Source organism: Syngnathoides biaculeatus, chromosome 4, assembly GCF_019802595.1.
Source record: "Syngnathoides biaculeatus isolate LvHL_M chromosome 4, ASM1980259v1, whole genome shotgun sequence".
Taxonomy (NCBI): domain Eukaryota; kingdom Metazoa; phylum Chordata; class Actinopteri; order Syngnathiformes; family Syngnathidae; genus Syngnathoides; species Syngnathoides biaculeatus.
This window is the reverse complement of record NC_084643.1, coordinates 19,668,742-19,678,444: the sequence shown is the minus strand read 5'-3', so window position 1 is coordinate 19,678,444 and position 9,703 is coordinate 19,668,742. Positions and strand designations below refer to the sequence as shown.

General features: G+C 41.0%; 1 long non-coding RNA gene across 1 annotated transcript; it reads right to left on the bottom strand.

Annotated features, from left to right (window-relative positions):
* Positions 1–3,717: 3,717 nt before the first annotated feature.
* LOC133499895 (uncharacterized) lies at positions 3,718–5,664 on the bottom strand. Its single transcript, XR_009794772.1, has 3 exons — positions 5,611–5,664; positions 3,992–4,115; positions 3,718–3,856 (listed from the first exon to the last, which is right to left on the bottom strand). It is a non-coding gene; the product is annotated as an uncharacterized LOC133499895 (long non-coding RNA).
* Between the last annotated feature and the right edge of the window lie 4,039 nt (positions 5,665–9,703).

Genomic DNA, 9,703 nt, shown 5'->3' with positions numbered 1-9,703 from the left:
AGCAAAAATGGTAAAGCATCCATCTTCTTAGCCGCTTATCCTTATAAGGTTTGCAGGTGCCTACCCCAGCTGTCAACGGGGAGGAGGCAGGGTACACCCTGAACCAGTTGGCAGCAAATTGCAGGCCACATGGAGCCAGCTAACAGTCAACTCACAGGGTTTAACTCTACAACTCTATAACTCTAACCCTACAGTGGTTTGCCCTTTTCTTCTATGAACTGTCCAATTTATTCTTGTAAATCCAAAGAAACGCCTTAGCACAGCACGTTAACTGGCTGTCCGAATCCAATGAAAGATTGGAAATCATGTTTTTAACCATGTTTCTTGTGAAGCTCATGTTTGTAAAAGCCTGGTGCTTTTCAGGGTGCACAATCTCAGCTGCCTTCATCATTCTCATTTTTACATATTTGGGGTCAAAAACCAGAGCAATGGTCAGTGCGGTAAGGAAGTGAAGAAACTGGTCCAAGGAGATTGGAACAGCTGGCGGTAGGTGTTTGGTGTGTTATTTGACAGAAGAGTCTCCACTAGGATGAAGGGCAAAGTTTATAAAACAGTGGTGTATGAATGATGTACGGATTACAAACAGTGAAGCTGAAGAGACAACAGGAAGCAGAAATGAAAATGGCAGAAATGGAGATGTTGAGGTTCTCACTCGCAGTGAACAATTTGGATAGGATGCGAAATGATCTCATTAGGGGGACAGTCAAAGTTGGATGTTTTGGAGACAAAGTTCAAGAGAGCAGACTTTGGTGCTTTGGACATGTCCAGAGGTGAGAGAATGAATACATTGGTAGAAGGGTGCTGTGGTTGTTGGTGCAAGGCAAAAGAGTGAGAGGAAGACCAAAGAGAAGATTGATGGATGTAGTTATGGAAGACGTGAAGGCAGTTGGTGTTAGAGAGGAAGATGCAGGCGATAGCCTTAGATGGAAAAAAAATGATGCGCTGTGGTGACCCCGAACGGGACAAGCAGGAAGGAAAAGAAGAAGACCCTCAACAAATGGCTTTGAAGCCACTGCGATTTAATTAGCAATGAAGTAACTAGCTTTCACAGCAGCATCACTTATGTCTCCGTTTTGAAGCCAGTGCGATTTAATTAGCAATGAAGTAACTAGCTTTCACAGCAACATCACTTATGTCTCCGCTGTGAATAACCAGACTGCTATTTCTTCAGATCGGCCAACAGTCCATTCACCTTCTCTCTTCTCTGCTGTCCTTGAAAGTTGTCATATTTGTAAGCATGAAGACTCAATAAACTCAATAAAGGTTGTATTCTTTCAGCACTGCAACATGCTGTAAAAGTAAAGTACCATAGAAGCCGAAATAAATAGCGCGGGCAGTACACAAAGCAGCTCATTGGGACTGTGCGCTCGACCTACTTACTCTGCAGCAGTATAAATGGTTTTCTTGCTGAACACAATTGTTAATGCGCCATTCAGTGACACAATCAGAACAGCAGTTGCTTTTTTAAAAAAAATTGCAGCTGTTTTTTTTTTTGTGTGTCCATCCCATTGTTTTATATTTTACAAAATAACCTCGCGGGCAGGATTAAACCAGTTAGTGGGCCAGATTCGGCCTGCAAGCCATACGTTTGACACCCCGATTTAAAGGTATTGAAGTGTGTCTTCTGCTCACATTTAGTCATGACTGTATAACTTGTGTTTGAAGCATGCCAACTCATCAGTTAACCTTAAGTGAACCTTGCTGAAATGTTTACTAGAGACCAGGACATAGGAATGCGCCAGTTATTACCAGCTAGAATTGGTTTCGTCATTATGATGCAGATATTTTGTGATGCTCTTTATTTTATGATGCGATTCTCTTGTGATGTTCTTTATTATCCTTTCATACTTCTCTTCTTATAGTATAAGAATGCTCCAAGTCTTCTGTATCTTGGCACTTGTGATCTGATACAGCCTTTGTCTGTAACTCATTTGTGCCCGGAATATTCTGTAAGTAAAAGCTTCAAAGAAACTGTTCATAGTCTCCAGCCTGTATTTAGATAACCAATATTCTCACTACCCAAAATTAAACGAACACACGGAGGAAAAATTGTCTTCCAACAATTGGTGACTCCGACATGATTTCGGACTGAGTTGTTGGTTGACAGACAGAACATCGGCTGGTCAAGAATTGACAAGTTGAGAGGACATTTATCCTCCAAAAGTAATCTTCTGTTTGTTAACTGATGTTGAGGTCCGTGTCATGTTTGAATTTGTGACACACTCCTCAAGTGTCCAGATGGAACCTAATCCTGCATGTGGCGACAATCGACGAGGTTACACAGTACCAGCAGCTATCAGAGCAGCAACAAGGATGGTGCCCTGAATTAACATGCTTAGGCCTCTAGGAGCCTTTAAAGATCCTGACGGTAGGAGGATCCTGCCCTTCCACCTGATACCTCTCTTACCAGAAAAAGTATCTCACTTGTTGGATTCAAGGGTGAAGAAACTGCCCTGCAATTGACAACTCCAGTGACTGTTCAATGTTTTTCACGTACCTTTTTGCATTCTTTTGTGTTTGCACCTAACTGTCCAGTCAATCTTTTGGCCAGAGATCTCCTCATCGCCACGTGCCCTCTCATCAGATGCAGCCCCGATAGACTTATCCTGGAATTTCCCGATTGTAACACCTACTGCTGCTCTGGTGCCTCTGCCCAGTTTCCGCTTGTTGAACAACGCCCTGTGCCATGTGCCACTGCCGACATCTATTGGGCAAGAGTGGATATTGACTCCACTGGTTGGCTCGAGGCTGAGCACTTTTGGACTGGTCACCTTGGGTTCGTAACCTCAGATCTCAGATCATACTGATTGTATGTATTGCACTCTGTACTATGACAGATCAGGGGAATGGATCTTTTGCGAGACATTTCAGGACATTGATAACAACATGTGGGAATTGAACATGGGTGATTTGTTTGCGGGCAAACCAGGTATCGCCTTTTTTTTTATCCTTTCCCCCGGACTCTTCAACAACTGTCTTCATCAGTTGCTGTCTCTGCTTGAATTGCCTCATGGAGTTCTCCTGGTGCAGTATGTGGATGACCTCTTGCTGGCAGTTCCATCTGTAACTTCTTGTCTTGAAGCCACCAGGTCTTTGCTCTCTTCTTTCCACTGGTACAGCTCTTGCAATTCCTGATTACAGCCGCATGTTCCATCTTGATATGCCTGTAAAGGTCAGCAGTTTTTCTGCTGCCCTTTATCAGAAGGGGGAAGGAGGAAGTCGGAAATGTGGGAACATCACACAGTACAGTCCAGTACGTCACAAGTCTAGCTTTCACCATGACTGGAGGAAGACGGAGGAAAAATGAGGCGATTTTAACACACCAACATATTCTCTTTATTCATGAAGGGGTAAACATGGCTGAAAGGGATATTCTCTTTATTCATGAAGGAATAAATATGGCTGAAGGTCTGCTTGAAGCAGAACCGCACTGAACTCCAACAGTATGTTTCTTGAGAAGATGATGGTGTTATGTGTGAATTTAGACTAGAATCCCCTTGCTCAAACCAGCAAATTATGACAAAGAAGTTGTATTGCCAGAAAATATAATCACACACACACTACAACACAAAAACGATAAAACAACTAACACAAAATAGAAGTTTAAAGACCAAGTAGTTGAGCCAAGCTACGAATAGTCACCAGTCTAACAACCTGTCATGACCCATCGGAACGGAGGTAGGACCCAAATGCAGGAGTCGGGAGACGCAGGTGTAATTCAGGAAAAACATTTATTATTACAAGGTCGGGATCAGCAGTAGTCGGGACGTTGGGCGTAGAGAGCAGGTCAGCGGGCAGGCAGGAGTCGGTACACAGGAGAACGATCACAGCAGGCAGGAGTATCAAGGGAGTCAGCCTTACGGGGTCAGTCGGAGAAAGGGCGGTGGTCAGTACACACGGGTTGTCGATCAGAGATACAGAAGTGTAGGAACGGGGCATGAGTTGCTACGATCTGGTGCCGGACCAGTCGTCCCCATGGTCCTATACACACCGGGGCCAATCAGCCAGGATGAGGCGCAGGTGTGCGCATCCCAATCAGTGCGGCCACCCGCACAGCCAGGGCTGCACCGGCAGGACCATGACAGAACACCCTCTCTAAGGCATCCTAGACATGCCTAAACAAAACAAAAAAAGAGTCATAAGAGTCTGATTTTTGTTCTTCATTTTGTGAAGAATAGTTAAGGGATTGTAATCAGTAAAGACTTAAATTGGAAATGATGTTGTCCCTAAATACACTTCAAAATGCTGCAAAGCCAATAAAGACTCAGTCTCCTTTTCAATGGTCAAATAATTTCCTTGGTGTTTATCAAAATTTTTGGAAAAGTAGCAGTAGTAGATGATTAAGACCTGAGTTATCTTCTTGGATCAGGACACCAGCTGCACCTACATCACTTGCATCAATTTGCAATTTAAATGCTTTCTCAAACTTTGGTGCCTGTCACACTGGAAAATTCACGACTATAGCTTTGACCCTTTCAAATGCAGCTTGACAACTGGCATCCCACATAAATCTAACCCTTCCCCCCAAAAGGTTAATAAATGGAAACACAACGTCTGAGAAATTTCGACAACATTTCCTGTAATAGCCAGCCATGCCCAGGAATCTCATGAGTTCTCTCCGACATTGTGGAACGGGTAAGCGCTCAATAGCTTCCACCTTAGCACCAACTGGTTTTACCAGGCCGCGCCCTACAACATGCCCTAAGAACTCAACTTGGGCCTTTCCAAACTCGCACTCCACAAGGTTGACAGTCATTTTCCCTGCCGACAGTCTCTCAAAGAACTCCCGAATCCTCTTCAGGTGAATGTCCGATTCCATGGCGTAAACGATGGCATCATCCATGTAGACTTGGACACCTTCCAGACCTGATGTCATGTTATTGATGATCTATTGGAACATTGCTGGGGCATTCTTCAAGCTGAACGGCATCACTTCGTAGTGATACAATTCCGTCAGGTGTAGCGAATGCTCCAATCTTCTTTGTGCGGTCCGTTAGTGGCACCTGCCAGAAGCCCTTCAGAAGGTCAAACTTACTCACGTATCTAGCTTGACCGACGTGAACAGAACAATTTTCAAAATTTGGAATTTTCTCATAGCAGGTTTGGCATCAACTCGGAAATGACTAGCAAGTTGCAGAAGATCACACTTGCGCAAATCACAAAGTGATTCAGGGATAGGGGACCTAATAAAGTGCTCGAGTCTAAACTCCTTTTATCTAGCTTCACAGGTTAAGTTGCAAATATGCAAAAAAACAATTAACGCTTTTAAACATATGTCTGAAAAAACAAATGAATTGGATCCTGGACGAGCCACCAATTTTGTTACGTGTGAATTTAGACTAAAACCTCCTTGCTGAAACCAGCAAAATATGACAAAGCAGTTGTATTGCCTTTAAGACAATTTAATGACAGACACAACAATACAACACAAAAACATTAAAACAACTAACACAAAATAGAAGTTCAAAGACCGAGTTGTTAAACCAAGCTATGAATAGTCATTGGAGTTGAAAAACCAGGCAAATGTTCCTTCCAGCGAATAGTCTATCCAAGTCAACAAATGTCCAGAAATGTCCAGGGACAAAAGGCAAAATGCAGTGTAGCGTGTACTTGTCTACTTGTCCAAAGAGTGGTAGTAAGAAGCTCTGTTGACGGTCCTTCTCGTCCTTATACAGGCACTCGGAACATTTCAGAATTCCACATCACAAAAGAACCGCATCATAATAACATGAAAGTATGAAAGGAAAATAAAGAATAAAAATACACACACACATAATAATGGTCAAAAATAGTTGCAAAACACACACACACATAACAATGGTCAAAAATAAATGCAAAACAACATAAACTCATAAAATCTATATACAGTATATCAGAACTCGGGTTTTGAGAAAGTCAAGCCCCATATAGCAGCCTGGGTGAAACAGAATGAAATGACAGTGACAAATCCTGTGTTGATCTGCCAACAGGTCACAGCTGTTTAAGCAGCCCAACAGAATGGCATGCGATGGGCCGAACAGGAAAACAGAGGCATACAACAATCGTCCCGGAGGGAAAATTGACATGGGAAACATGTGGGTGGACTGTGTATGTGAAGGGAAGAGGACTTGGATAAAATAAAACTTAACTTAAAAACAACATAACACACACTATTTTACAAGATTACAAAATTCTCAGGAAAATGTATTGTAATTTGTAGGGAAATTTCCAGTTTATAAAGAGAAAATTATGGAAATGAAAAGGTGACAAATTATAACAATTGTGGCAACATACAGCCTATGGTTTGCGTGAACTTCATTCCTTATGCAAACAGATGTGGGAGCTACCAACCAGGTGCACCCAAGACTGCATCTGCCAAAAGTACAAAATTTCCAGAGTTCATTGTGTGCTTTCAGGAAGGAGTTACAGTAAATGCAAATTGATTCCTTTCGCAAGCCCAACATTTCTTATCACATTCAAATTCAATTTGCAATGATTCATTTTATGCCTTAAAGTACGTGTCTGAAAGGAGAGGGGGAAATGCCATTGCTGTGCGTGACCATGATGAGGAGGCATAGGCAAAATGAGAGGCATCGGCAAAGCGATTCTGCTTGGGTAAACGTTTTTAAAATGCCAGAAACAAATTTTTTTGTGTAAAATCAACTCTTCATGCCATATCCTCTTTGACTAAACCTTTTTGCACCTTTGCACTTTCTTCCGTCTGGTGTAGTTTTCTAAGCTGATAAAGAGCTATTTTGCTTTTTAAAGTTATTATTTTTTGTATAATATTAGTTCTATAACTTTGGTTTCAAAGAGTGAAGACTTGCATGTGTCAAGCAGACCAGGAGAAGCCCATCTATTTTTTTTTTTTTTTATCTCAAGGAGGCTTGACTATTGGAATGGCCTCTCTATAAAGAGCATTAAACTGCTGCAGGTCATTCAGAATGCTGCAGTTTGGGTTCTCACCAGAACCAAGAGATCAGAGCATGTCACTTTAATTCTAAAGTCTTTACACCTTCCTTTAGAATACATTTGAAATTTCTGGTACTGGTATGTAAATGACTAAAAGGTTTCGCTCTTGAATACATGAAACAAAATGCTAATGGAATATAAAGCCAGTAGTGCTTTCTGACCAATGGACTTAGGTCAAAGCAAACATGGTGAGGCAGTGTTGATCTATTATGCTGCACACAACTGGAAAAAGTTGGCAATTGAAATCACAGCAGCCCCCAAACTGTGACAGTTTTTAAATCAAGGTTAAAAAAAAAAACATTATTTTTCTCATGCTTTTCGATTATTTCTTTTTTTTTAAATATTCCTTGGTCTCCATGCTATTTTAATTGTATTTGTATTTATTTATTTTTGTTTCTGTTAAATGTTTATTTTTAACAATGTTAGTGTTGTTAGCCTCAAAGCCTTCTTCCCTCTAAAGGAAATGAAATGTATAAAAGTTAATCAACAAGGCGATGTATTTGCACAACTGCTTAATGTGTGAAAGTCTGTGGATGAAAAGTTTCAGTGTGAGAATGTGGGAAGAAAGTGATTACAGCAGATAGCGTGCTAGAACGGAATGTTCTCGACGGTTGGTGGTGACCACAATCAGGTGTGGGGTGATGCTTCACCTAGAGGGAGACGGGAGCAACAAAACGTCAACAACCGCAGGCGGGAGGAGTCGGCTCGCGCTGAGGATAACTGCAGGGGACACATAACCAATAGTGAATTAGTAGATTGTACTTTTAAATTGTCCTGGGCAACTCGGATGTGGAGTACGTCGGCTGGAGCGAACGGAGACGTACAGGGTTGTATTGAGAGGGACCCGAGACCCAGGGGTTTGTACTAGTTTTGAAGGAATAAATCCACTCGCGTGTAAAAACGCCGGCTTCCTGGTCCTTTCTTTGCAGAACGAGCGCGCAAATTGTTGGATGAGTGGTGGTCGGGTAAGGTCACAATTTGGAGTCAGATGATTAACGGACTTTTGTATTGATCAAAAATAATATCCAACACCTCCAAAACCGCTAATCCAAATCTTGATCCAATGGGATCGACAGGCGTTTTTCCTCAATTTCAAAGGAAGAAATATTGTCCTGGCAGTTAATAGTCATCATGCCGGCTCAGAAGCTGCTTCTCTGCAATCTGTGAAAGTGTGTTATATCTCCATCACATGAAAACAGCCATGAGGGCAGGAAGGTGATGTGTGTTTCTGATTGACAAGCAAGACAAGATTTTCAGATTTCTCAGTAGCACACCCACAGTATCTGCAGGCTGAAAAAATGTTTCCATTCTTGACCATTTTGAAGCTCAATTTTACATACTTTATTATTAATTATCAGGGTTGTTAACAAGGCTTTTCTGTGATGTGACATGTACAAGAAATGTTTTTCACTTCTTTGCAGAGGGGAACAAAAAATGTGTGCATAATGAAAAATGTATGGATTGCAAAAGATAGATGAACTCTGTCAAGATGGTATGAACTCATGATGTATTATTCAATTTATCTCAAATGAAACTCATCACACGTGAATATGTTTCTCTCTGCCCTGCTCTATGGAGTGAAACTGCTGTGACAGGCCTTAGGTTTCTCTCATGCATGATCATGGCACTGTAGGCATTTTCGGAGGATATCCTATTCAGTAAAGTAAATAATAACATAGTACTTTGAGTCATAGGTTAACACTATTCATCCATCACGGGCATCGGCCATAATTAATCTCATGTAACGTTTCCGTGTTACATCATTAGATTCACCAAATGTTATTTTTAGAGTGCTACTGTTTATTTTAAACATTGATTCAAATCCCACCGTAGTCTGCGAAGTATTGTTTACAGTATGTGATTTCTTACATGATGGAATGTAATGTGTTACTCTTTGATTTAAAGTTTTAATAAAACATTTCATTCAAAACAATAACATCAATACAAACATTAAAGGAACCCCAAAAATGCTGGTGGTTAAAATGGGTGATTGCTTGCACTATGACAGGATTCCACAAGAGCAATCTTTAATTTCTGAAGAGAAATTGAAATTCTAATCCTGTCTCAGGGCTACAGGATTGCATAAAAATATAGCAGACAAAATGCACCTGATATTACAGTATTACTACCAATATGCATGAGCATTTTTAATAATTGTCAGATTATATTATTTTATCCTTACAAATGACCAGCATTTGTTGACTATAGAAACGACCCATATCCAAACTGAGATTTATAACCTAATCAACACAAGAAAAACTGAAATAATACAGCGAGTTAAAGTCATATATTTATACTCAAAATAGCTGTTTCCTTTTGTAGCTTCTCAATTCCAAAGGTAATGACAAAATATTCATGACACCATCAGAACATATGGTAATACATTAAAAATGCAGACAGACAGGTAGTGAAATGAAACCTTTTCTTACTGTATTTCAAAGTTTGTATTGCTGGAAGTGCTATAAACTGGAAGATAAACAAATCCATCAGTTTGTATTTCTAGCGGCCCTGGCAGCTCCATTGGCTCCATTTATGAGTTACGATGGTGTTAGCTGATGGCTGATCCAGTCAATGCTGCTTGAGATAGCTCTGTCACTACGATGAGAAGATTTTCGCTGAACGTGCACTGGATTTGACCTTTGAACCTCCAACTCCTCAGATGGGATAAAATGCTGACACAATGGACTTTTACTCCCCTGAGTTTACCTCTGTGACTCCTTTTCTTTTTTAGAAATAGAAAAGGCAAATCCCA